The sequence below is a fragment of the Tamandua tetradactyla genome, chromosome 1 (assembly GCF_023851605.1).
Source record: "Tamandua tetradactyla isolate mTamTet1 chromosome 1, mTamTet1.pri, whole genome shotgun sequence".
NCBI classification, from domain to species: domain Eukaryota; kingdom Metazoa; phylum Chordata; class Mammalia; order Pilosa; family Myrmecophagidae; genus Tamandua; species Tamandua tetradactyla.
The window spans coordinates 174079318-174091346 of NC_135327.1; the positions used below are offsets into that span (position 1 = coordinate 174079318).

A 12029-nucleotide genomic window follows, 5' to 3' on the forward strand; every position below is an offset into this window, starting at 1 on the left:
GCAAGTTTCCAGCTATACTAGTCTCTCCGCTTCTACTTTGAGTCACATTCATGGTCCCTGCTGCCTTAGGGTTGCTCACAGTCCAATGCAGGATATACACTGATAAAGAAAGCATTACAGATCAAAAATTACAATATACATTACGATCATGTATATTGATGGCCCTATTCAAAGAGGGCAAGGAAGGAAGCAGGGAAAGATGGAGTGGGAATGGGAAGTTAGGTTGCTGAATTAGACATCTTAACCCAGCCTTGAAGGACCAATTGTTATCAAGGTGAAGAAGGGAGAAACGTGGCTGCAGGCAATTAAGCTAGCAGGTGAGGTGGCAGGAAGGTAAGAGGGAACTTAAGTGTGCTCTGAGGAAATGCCAGTAGTCTGTGACTGCAACATGGCCTGTACCTGTGAACATGCCCCAGGTACACGGCCAGGATGGGATTGGACTGTGCAGTGGAGTTTGGATTATATTTTGGAAGATAAGGAGTTCTTGGAGGTTTTAAGTGGAAAAGCAACACAATCAGATTTACATTTTTGGATGATTGCTCAGATAGCATTTTGGAGGATGGATTGAAGGTAAAGGTGGAGGAAATGAAAGCATCTGCCAGACTCTAGCAGTCTTCTAGGTAAATAGACTGTGGCTCAAACTAAGGTTCTGGCAGTGAGGATCAAGAAAGGAGGTGGATTTGGGAGATCCCAAGGGATAGAATCTCAAGGGTCAGATTTGGTGACCAGGGTGTGCTGGCCTCAGACATGGGGGATAGAAGGAGAAAGGAAGTCTCAGCTGTACAGAGAGGACCAACTGAGACCTGCAAGGTTTGAGGCATCTGTAGGGCATCCACAGAGCAGGCAGGTTAGAGCCACACCCCTTCCTTTTTTGCCATTAATTCCTACCTCTGTAAGGATGCACCATCTGTTGAGCCAACTGAGCTCCACCAAACCCTAAGCAGCAGCACTCCTAGGATGGGGCTGAACACCCCTAGTGGGCTGGGTTGTGGTATTGTGATAAACGATTTCATGGTGTAAATGTCTCATTTCTATTGGGCTGGGCTTTGAGAGCTGTTTTTGAGTGCTAGACCTCAGGGGCTAAATAGGACAGTAGTTTCCAAATTGTGTTTCTTGAAGTCCTAGGCTTCTGGACTGCTAAGCGAGGACTGAGGAGAAGGGTGGGGCACGGAGGGAGAGAGGCAGAGATCAGAGGTGTGCTCCAGGCCCTTGGAGCAACCCTGCTACGTTTAAAAACTAGTTTTGGAGGAAAAGACACTTGCAGATAAATGTATGGTCTATATCCAAGAGAACTTCACATCCTGGTAAGGAGACTAGTATGAAATCTGGGGAGGCAGCAAGTCAGGAAAGAATCCCTCCAGGAACATGCCCAAGAGCTTAACATAGTGCTAACTGCAGCCAGAGCGGGCCATGTTTGTGAGAAGTCCTTGGAGGAGGTGGAAGAGGAATTAATTATGAGGGTATATAAAGCTGGGGCAGGGAAACCACAGAGAAATAATGTAATGCTGAGTGGCAAGCTGGAGTCTACATGCCAATACCAGGTCACAGATATGTTCTAATTGGCTCTCACGTTATTTTGTAAAATATTTTATTTCTTTTGCATGGGCAGGCACCAGGAATCAAACCCAGGTCTCCAGCATGGAGGCAAGAACTCTGCCTGCTGAACCACTGTGGCTCACCCTCTCACGTTATTTTTTGAAATTTGGAATTAGTTACCTGCATTTTAAAATCAGGAGGCTTTAAATAAAATTTTAGACTTTGCACTTCTCTTGAAAAAACAAAGCCAAGTTCTGACCACACCAGGTTGATATTCCCCGCAGGCAAAAATCAGCTCAAATTGGCTTTAGGCAGGCATGGGCTTTCCAGTTTGCACCAGCCCCAGTACCTCTTGCTTACCTTGAACCTACTTTTTTCTTTGATGGTGTTTACTTGGACATCTTGAGCATTAGAAGTTGCAACTTCTGAGTTCAAGGCACCTATCATAAGCTAGCCAGGCAAGGGCCAGGTGCTCATTCTTTTCTTAACTTAATCCTAAACACTTCTCCAGCATGAGATGACTGTTTTCTCTCTCCCCAACAAAGACTTTTGCTTAAATTGAGTTCCTACCATAGGCACTATCTCCCTTCTACTATCCAACCTCTGTACACGGATGCAGATGTCAATTCTGGGCTGGGATGCCACTGTACAATTGCATCTGGGACGGACGTGATGAAAGAGAAGTATATTAGAGCCTACAATAGAGGGCTTTGACCCTTTAAAGAATGGGCAGGATTTCTCTGAGATCTGGTGGGTAAGAAGGAAATAACAATGAGAAGCTAGGAGGGAAAAGTGTGGCAGGTAGAGGGGAGAGTAGAGTGGAGAGATGATAGGGAGGGAAGACATGGGTAGATGAGCTTGGAGGCAACCACAGAAGCCTGGGAGAAAGGTGCTGACTTGGATTAAAGCAATGGAAGGGGATGGATTTGAGGGAGTTTTAGGAATTAAATAGATGGCACTGAGGAATAGATTTGTGATAAGGAGAGAGGAAAGGAATATGAAATCATGTCCTCTCAGTTTCTGGTTTAGGTAACTGAGTGGTGGCATTTACAGTGATTGGGAGTTATAGGGAAGCATGTGCAAGGGACAGTCATGCCTTTGTACCTTCTGAGTTTGAATTAACTTTGAGAAATCTAAGAAGAATTGACTAATAGCTAGAAATGCAGGTCTAGAGCTCAGAGGAAAAGTTTGGACTCTCTAAGAAAAGCTTTCTGCAACCACACTGGTTTGATGGTTGGCTGCATACTGGGCATCTTGCATTCTCAGATATGGACAATCGCATCATTAATCCTTTCATTCATTAAATGAACATTTACTGGACACCTACGGCTGTGTTAGGCCCTCTACTAGGTGCTGGCTATATAGGGGTGAACAACAGATGCCATCTCTCCACTCAAGGAATTAAGCCAGGGAGGCATATAAGAAGTGTGGGCATAATTTGATGCTCTTACCTCTAGTTTGAGTCTACCGCCTTACACTGTTGGGGTCATAAAATGGGAGGTTGGTGTCATTCTTATTTTCTTTTCCCTCCCTAGGCTGGGAATAACTATTTAGAACAGACATACTCAAGTTTTCAAACTTGACAGCTACCTTTCAAAAGGAGTTTCAAACCATCTATGCAGATTATTTATCTTGAAACTTTGAATAGGAAGCTCTGAATCCTCTGAGGATGGGAAACAGACTTTGAACAACTTTGTGCTTAAAATATTAGAACTGATCTCCTAGCCCTGAAAGAAATATTTCAAGTGCTGTGCAACTTATCCTTTTTCAATATTCATGGCCAAAAGAGTAAATTAATCATGAGCATGATTTGCTCACCTGTCTACTTCTCTAGATGTTAAATATCTGGAGGGAGGAACTATGCTATATGTTGTCTAGTACAGTCCATGGCACACAGTAGGCAATTAATGAATATATGCTGAATAATTAAATGGATACAGAGCATCTTTTGAATAGTGTCTCATTCTTTTAGTTGATTCTTGTCTTATTTAACCTTGTATGCTTTAGTCTCTTCTCAGCTGTAACGGAAATTGCTATGGGTAAGAATTTTGGTTGTATCATGACGCTGCATTCCCAGAAAAGACACACTACATATTTGTTGATCAATTGCTTAGAGTTAGAAAGATTGACCCTCTAATCATTCTCCGTCATCTATAATGACTTCCTCAGTGAGGTTTTCAGTTTTCTCTGGTTGTTAATAGCAAATCCAAGTCATTTCTTGAACACTTACTATATATATTAGGCAGTGTTCCAGTTTGGTAGCTGCTGGAATGCAACACACCAGAGACGGATTGGCTTTCAATAAAAAGGGATTTATTTAGTTAAGTATAGTTCTTCAGAGGAAAGGCAACTAACTTTCAACTGAGGTTCTTTCTTATGTGGGTAGGCACAGGGTGATCTCTCCATGTTTCTGGGTTCCAACAACTTTCCCAGGGGTGATTCCTTTCTGCATCTTCAAAGGCCTGGGCTGAGCTGCGAGTGTGAGATGAAGTATGCTGAGCTGCTTTAGCTGTGCCACATTGAGCTCTCTCGTTTAAGCACCAGCCAATTAAATAAAATATCATTCATTGCAGCAGTCATGCCTCCTAGCCAACTGCAGATGTAATGAGCAACAGATGAGGTTCACATGCCATTGGCTCATGTCCACAACAATAGAACTAGGCACCTTCACCTAGCCAAGTTGACACCTGAATCCAACTACCACAGGCAGTATATATAGATTTTGTATGGAAGGACTTTGAGGTAAGAAAACTTGGTTCTTCAGCTGTCACACACTAAGCATTTTGTCTTTGTCTGCTCCTAATGTCCTAGGAAGCAGGTACTATTCTAATTCTTATTTTACAGATAAGAGAACTGAAGCTTAAAGAGATTAAACAACTTGTAAATGGGGATCTCAATCCAGGTGTCCTGATTCCACCACCCACACTCTGAGACAGAGATTCCCCAGTTTCAGTGAATATCAGAATCACCTGGGAGCCTGGGAATATTCCTGGCCATGTGATTTGGTGAGTGCAATGGGGCACCAGAGTCTGTATTTGGACAATCACCCAGGGAGGATTCTGAAAGAAGCAGCTCTGTGGGCCACTGTGCCATCATCAACACGGAAGCATTTGTCCAGAGGCTTAGACTGACCATGTCTCATGGCCACAGACCTTTCGCTGAACCTCTGGGGAAGATGGGTATGACATTTTCCCACTCAGTGTTTCCAGAAACCTATAAATCTGGAACAAAGCTATGCTGAGAGTTCTTGCAAGCAGGACTTTGTCATGATGCACTCCCGTAAATTTGGAAGCTCTTATGCATTTGATAAACAAGGTCTCCAAACACCTAGAATCAGTCCTGTAAATGAGATTATCTTTCTCTCCCCATGTCACTACCTTGGAAATAAAACAAATGAACCTCAAGGAGGGACAGGAAAAGAAAACCCATATTTACCCCCCCGGTGGGGTTGTGTGTAAGGCTAGAATTCACGAGGGACCACTTGCATTGCTGATGGGAGGGTGAAACCCTTTTTGGTACACAGGGAAGAGGGCGGAGGAAAGGTGACTCAGTTTTAGGATAGATACAGGATTCTTATCCAGAGGGAGAAAATAGAGTATTCTGGAGTGGGAAGAGCTCAGGCTCTAGAGCTAAGTGGACCTAGGTCAAATCCTTCGGGGCTGTCATCTTTGGCCATCTTCTTATCTTCTCTAGATTCAATCTCCTTATACATAAATTACCTACTTTGCAATGTATTGTACAGATTAGAGATTACAAGGACACATTGTCCTGCACAGGCTAGATCCTCAACAGAATGCATCTGTTAGCACGGGACAGGAGTTTTCAAGAGCTTCACGGTGAAGGAAATTGGCATCCAGTTTTCCCCTAATCTAGGGCTAAAAATCCTCCATATAACACCCAAGGGAGAGTACTGGTTTAAACATTAACTCATCAAGTGGGAATGAATATTTATTAATGGTTACCAAATTTCTTCCCTACTCTTTGGCCCTGGCTCCCCTATTTTAATAGTTGATACCTACAATATTTCTGCAGAGCTGGGCTCAGCATTTCAAAAGACCAAGAGAAGGGATCCAGGAGCAAGGAAGTTGGAAGAACTTATTAGCTGATGTTAAAGATACAAGTGATGTTAAAGATGGAAGATTGAAAATGTTTTAGAGCCTGAAATGGAGTAACTATTTGTTTTCTGAGCCTTTGATTCACTGTTGGCATATTTATAGGAGACTATAGGCTATTAAAGTATGTGCAGGCTAGGCTACCTGCCAAGGAAATCCTGGCTTGGTTCCTCCTGGAGCTTGCCAAGACTTTGCTGTCCTTGGTAGCCTTGAAGCCAGGGGACATTAGGAGGCCACAAGACAGTTCTAGGATAATAATGTGGAAACAGGAATACTAACTAATATCTAGAAAGGTACTGTGATGAGTGCTTTATCTTTACAGCAAATCCTGTGAGTCAGATAATAACACTACGGCAATATCCTTTAATGATTGCATTCAAGGACTCGGGGAAGAGGAGTGCACGAGAGAAAGTCCTGACTTGTACTTACTATGTGAACGTGAGTAAGTTCTTAACTTCTCCAGGTTTTGGTTTCCTTACCTGAAAAGTGGGAATAAAAGTACCTATCTCATAGGGTTATTCCTTTGATATTTTACAGGTAAAACATGACCAATATCTAGTATAACACTCAGTAAAAATTAGATATTGTTACCTCCATTATGTAGATGCAAGCCCTGAGGCATACAATAAATAGCATGCTCAAAGCCACACAGGAAGATATGGAGGAGCCAGAATCCCAGCTTAAGGATGTTTGACATCATGCCGTTATTTGTTTTTGTTTTTTTTAACAGTGTTTTTCATACACTATACAATCCATCCTAAGTGTACAATCAATGGCTCCTAGTATAATCACGTTATGCATTCACCAGCATAATCTATATGAGAACATTCCCATTTCCTCCAAAAAGAAAGAAAAAAAATCCATATCCTTCCCTTATATTCCTGTATTTTTTATATTTAGCCTTGATATGGTGCCTTTGTCATAATTAATAAAAGAATATTACAATGTCACTGTTAATTATAACCCTTAGTTTGCATTAATTGTATTTTCCCATATACCATCCCATTATTAAACCTTATAATAGTGACATACATTTGTTCTAGTTCATGAAAAAACTTTCTTATATTTGTACAATTAACCACCTTCATCGTCCATTCTAGGTTTTGCTAAGGTATACAATCCCAGTTTTTATCTTCTAGCTTTTCTTCTGGTGACATAAGTGACCCTAATATTCCTCTTTCAGCCATTCTCACACTCAGCTTTGTTAATTACTCTTACAGTATTGTGTCACCATCACCCAGTATTGTGCTATTCAAGCTGAACCTTTGCAATCCACCTTATTAAACTTTCTATATTCCTTAAGCACCAATTGCCCAGTCTCCTTCTATCTCCTGATAACTTATGCTCTCGAATTTAACCCTCAGAGTTTGCTCATTATAGTGAGTCCATATTAAGACCATACAATACTTAAACCCTTGTTTTTTTGTTTGTCTTTTTTTTTTTTAAACATGGGCAGGCACCGGGAAGCGAACCTGGGCCTCCGGCATGGCAGGCGAGAATTCTCCCACTGAGTCACCATCACACCGCCCTATGCCCTTGTTCTTGATCACTGAACATCCTGCCTGCACTGAAACATTTCCTCAGGGAGTCTTGCTCAATTCCAGTGACAGGGAGAGGCATGGCTTCTGGTGTCCCCATACTTTTAAGAGGCAAGACCCTCCAGACTAGAAGGGTAGAAGAGAGAGGGTGTTGGGAGGCCCAAAGTGCACCCAGGGTGGTTGCTGCTGTGAGGGCTCGTGTTTTCCAACGGTGTTGGGTGTTGTCTTGCTTTGGGCTTTCTGGGTAAGCCACCTAGAGAGGCTGCGGGTATGGCATATTGCCTTCATTTTGACTTGTTCCTTGGCCATCATCCCAGGAAAGGGTGTTTGAAAGGACTGGATTTGTGGTGTCACTGAGTTGGAAGGCTGACTGTCCAGTCCCAGGAAGAGCATGCTCTGTGAGAAGGGTGCAGTTTCTCTCTGTCCACTAGTCTGCCCACCTCTTTCTTCCCTCTCCTCTCCTCCCCTCCCATCCCTTCCCTCTCGTCTCTCCTCGCCTCTCCTCTCTTCTCCCTCCCTCCTCCCCACCGCCCTCTCTCTCTGTCTTTCTCTCAGTCTCTCACTGTTGCTCTTCTTCAGAATTCCTAAGACAAGAACAAAGAGTCAGCAGCCTGGTGGCTTTCAGCCCACATTCTTGGAGCAGTGGGCTGGAACAGGACCCATGTTTCTCAAACTGTCTGTGAGGAAGGCACAGTGCTTTCCTTTTTTTCAATTAGCTGCAGAATGATATGCTAATATAAAATATCTGTTTATCTGTTACAGAATGATATTTTTATAAAATAAAACTAAATTTCTCGAAAAATGAAATGAAAGACATAAAAATGCAAGTCCCCCTTTTTTTATTATTAGGAAAATACAGACATAACATTACTTTTCAAATTGCTGTAAGAGTTTCAAAATGCTTCTTTGAACTTCTGTACTTATCTTGCTGTGGACTAGTAAAAGACAATCTGTAGATTGGCCCTGAAAGCCACTTTGAATGGCCCTAGTCTAAATAACCTGAAGTGGGAGTATTGACCCTTCAGCTTGAGGGGTTTGAGGAACCCCCCATCTAGAGACGGTAGGCCCAGCTTGCAGCCATCAGTTTCAGCAATGGAGTGGCCCTTTACTGGGGGCTGTGCTGTGTCAACTGTGGCATTGGCCATGGCCAGCAGGATGCAAAGGATGTGTATAAGTGCTGTCTCCTGTCCCCTGCAGACTGGGTGCCATACTGTGCGTCAGCTTCCATGTGGTTCTACTGCAGCAGCACATGGGAAGGAGGCCCCAGGCTTGAGGCTGATAGACACTGAAGAGCTCCCATAAATAATTGCCTTTGAGGCATAGGCTCCAGGAGGAGGACAAAGAGACAGCTTCTTATCTTTGCCTCTGATTGGCAGGACCATGTGAGACACACTGGAGGGTTATTTGGAGAGGGAACCAGAGGGAAGCCAGGGGCCCCCTCCACGCAAACTTGCCTGTCATGGACCTGAGAAGCATGATAGCATATCAGATCTCTTCTCCCCTTAACCTTGTCAGCCTGTCTTCCAGCTCAGACAGTGCCAGCAGTTGACAAGAGGGAGGGAGGATGATGGGAAAATTCTTCTTCTGGCAACAGGGAATCTGTTATGGGGTCTCTGAGGGAAGGGAGCATGCTCTAGAGTCTTATTTGCCAACATCTTGAATCAAACTTGCCCAAGCAATGGTCCCTACCCATCTACCATTTACACTCACCCTGAGCTGTGTCAGCCCATGCACACTCTATTGCCTGAATCACAGTTTAAAGTAGCTTTAGCTTGATTTCTGAAAAAAGCTAGCGTAAGGATTGAGGGAGAAAGAAAGACCCTTGTGGCATTGGGTGGGTGTTTGTGCCCCCATGGAGGCTGCATGGGCACCTGCTTCTCCACCTGTTGTCTCTCCTTACCCCTTCTGATTCAAAGCCTAGATCCACTTTTGCACAACCCATTATTTTCCTCTCTGAGAAGGGTTTCTTCCTGCTCTCAGTCTATTTATAGCATAACTGATGACTGACAGGTCCTAACTCAATTAGTCAATCCAGTTTATGACTCATTCCTGAGCTGCCCCAGGTAGGGCCATTCATAGTCCTGTCATTACCGTTTCACATTCCAAAATACTTTAAGCTCTGAGTAACAAAAGGGACAAGTTCCACTGAGTAAAAAGGAGTCTTCTGTAAGTCAAGGATGGCAGCTGATGGTGTCTGCTTCCCAACTTCTGCAAGGCTGGCAGGGACGTGAGGCCAGCAGGGAAAGGTGACAGAGCCTTTCCCACTGCAGGAATGGCTGCCCCAACCTCCCAGGGAGCTTTGCTCTCAGCTTCTTTCCTTTTTCTCACCTTTATTCCTAAACAGCAGCCTTTGTGATTCTTTCCCATGAAATCAAGACATGACAAGGACCAGGTAGTTGGGATTTAGGCACAGATGGAACAGGAAGGGGCATTTTGGCCATGCAAGGTATCAAAGCCTAAAAATTCAAGGCTAGGACAATAATCCTGGCACTCCAATTGGGGTGTCTTGGGACCTGTCAGCCAGATCAATCTGCAAACCACATTTACTCCCAAAATGGTATAGTAAAGTGGTTGAGTGCAGGGTTTTGCACTCAGACAGAATGGGACCTCTCTGCATTAAAATACCTCTTTTCCAGGGGTTTTTCAAGTGTCAGAGGATCCCATTCATTGCCTGTCCTGTGGTTTAGGCAAGTCTGCGAATCTCAGCATTATCATTGTTTTATAGACGGGGGAGAAATCTTTCTTTTACCCTATTAGCATCACCAAAAGCCACAGTTGTTTAGATGCATCCAATCAAGGGTTAACCACTGGAAAAAATCTCTGCAGAAATCCATCCCAAATCGTACAAATACCCAGGAGAAAGCTGGAGAGTAATTGCAGGTAGCTGGAGAGCCAGCGCGTCTCCACAAATACCTTTTAAATGTGATTGGAAGGTACTTGGTGGATGTAGCCATTCAATATAAATGCTAAGTAATGATGACGGAGCCCATGGAAATAAGGAGTACTTTCTGCCTACCGATGGCATCTGGCTTAAAAAGCTCAAGCCACAAAAGCTCCTTCTGCAGGCCAGCCAAATCCAGATCATCTTGCCTCCCTGTGCTCCTGAAAAACAGGAGTGAGGTGTTTACTTGTGGGGTGGGATGGATTTGAAGAGAGGAGCAGAGGCCACTTGATTTCATTCCAGGAGGGCCCAAACCCACCTTCTCCTGTCTTTGTGTAATGGCAAGAATGTACCCATCATTCTTCTTGCTTCCTTCATTTTTTCTTTTTTCTTTTTCTGCTCCATTCCTTGTCTGGCCTGACCTGGAAGTAGCACATCCAGAAGCTGCCTCATCCTTCCCTTACAGTATATGGTGCTAAGGTGGCTGTAGGGGTGAACTTTGGGGTCTTGGCTCTACCTTGGAAGATCCAGTGGTCAAGAAAACATATTGAAACTTTACACAATGGGGAAAATGGTTGATGCTGGGCAATTTGGAGGAAAAAACAGCAGAAATTTAAGAGGATGACAAGGTCCATCAGGGAAAGAAAGTGGGATGGGGTCTATAAACCAAAGGAAGACGCTCCCCTTCCTTCTCTGCTCCTCTGGGACCTCCTCTCCTCTCCTTTTGCTTTCTCAATCACTTTTGCTCTCTTTTCTTTGCCTATATTCCTGCTGTACGTAGGATGAGAGAGGATAGGGGGTCAGTGAAGCTCACCAATTCAGGGCAGACCGCTCAGGATGGGCTCACAGACTGGGGAAACTGCTACCCACTGGGGTTTGGGGTTTCTTGGGCAATTTCTTTCTACGGCGGGGGTAGGGCAGAGACACCTTGCTGGGAGTTTTGGGGAACACCATTCTCTACCCCCATTTTCTAAAGCATCTGTACAGATAAAAGCAATTCATTGTTTCATCTTTGTCGTAGAAAATAGAATTAACTTAGATTAGGCAAGGAAAGTTACATTATCGATGGAATCCTCCTTCTAACCTCCCTCCCTTTGAGGAAAAAAAAAATCAGAACATACAGAAAAGCCCAAATAAGAAAATAGAAATCTCCTACAATCCCATTACTCAGAATTAAATACAGTTAGCTTTTGCTATAACTTATTTCACTCTTTTTCCCTCGGGAAAAATATAGTTTTAGCAAAAATAGGCATCATACAGTAATAAAACCTACTTCTTGAACTTAACAATATCCATAAACATTTTCTAGTTTCATTAGATAGTTTCCTACAGCATCCTTTTTATGTTTGCAATGAATTTTATTATATGGTAATAGTATAATTTATTTTATAATAGCAAACATTTATAAAATGCTTCCTATGGGCTAAACTTTACACACATCATATAATTTATTTCTCACCATAGATCTTTGAAATAAATATTGGTGTTTTCCTCTTGTATAAAAAAGAAAACAGATTTGGAGACAATATTTTGTCCCAGGTCACATGAGGAGTGGCTATAAGAGCTGGGATTTGAATTCTGCTCTAGTTCTTGAGTGTCACCATGAGCTACCAATTTATGTTGCGCTTAACCAAGCACTGTTTACCAGTATTTAGGATGTTTCCTGCTTTAAATATTACAGAGCCGTGAAGAACAGCTTTTCATTTATATTTTTTAATTTACCCATTGCTATTTTCTGGGATCATTTCTAGGAACAAAGCAATGAGATCAAAGTCAAGAACATCTTAGGGGATTTTAGAGGATTTCAGCAGAAGCAGACAGGACACAGGCAGAGCCAATCCCAGAAGGCACTGTGGGTGAGGCTGCCCCCAGTCTCTGATTTTCTGCTCCTTCCCAAACCCACCATCAATTTAGATGTCCACCGCCAATCTTGAGACTGACCTATTCTTGGCACCCTTACAA

The 12029-nt window shown here is 43.2% G+C and overlaps 1 long non-coding RNA gene across 1 annotated transcript in view; it reads left to right on the forward strand.

Annotated features, from left to right (window-relative positions):
- Window positions 1–12029, forward strand: part of LOC143687349 (uncharacterized) — a 37626-nt gene extending 25597 nt beyond the window's left edge. Inside the window, exons 2-4 of the long non-coding RNA XR_013177508.1 lie at window positions 4381–4541; window positions 5971–6086; window positions 11819–12029. This is a non-coding gene — a long non-coding RNA (uncharacterized LOC143687349). The remainder of the gene's footprint in view (window positions 1–4380; window positions 4542–5970; window positions 6087–11818) is intronic.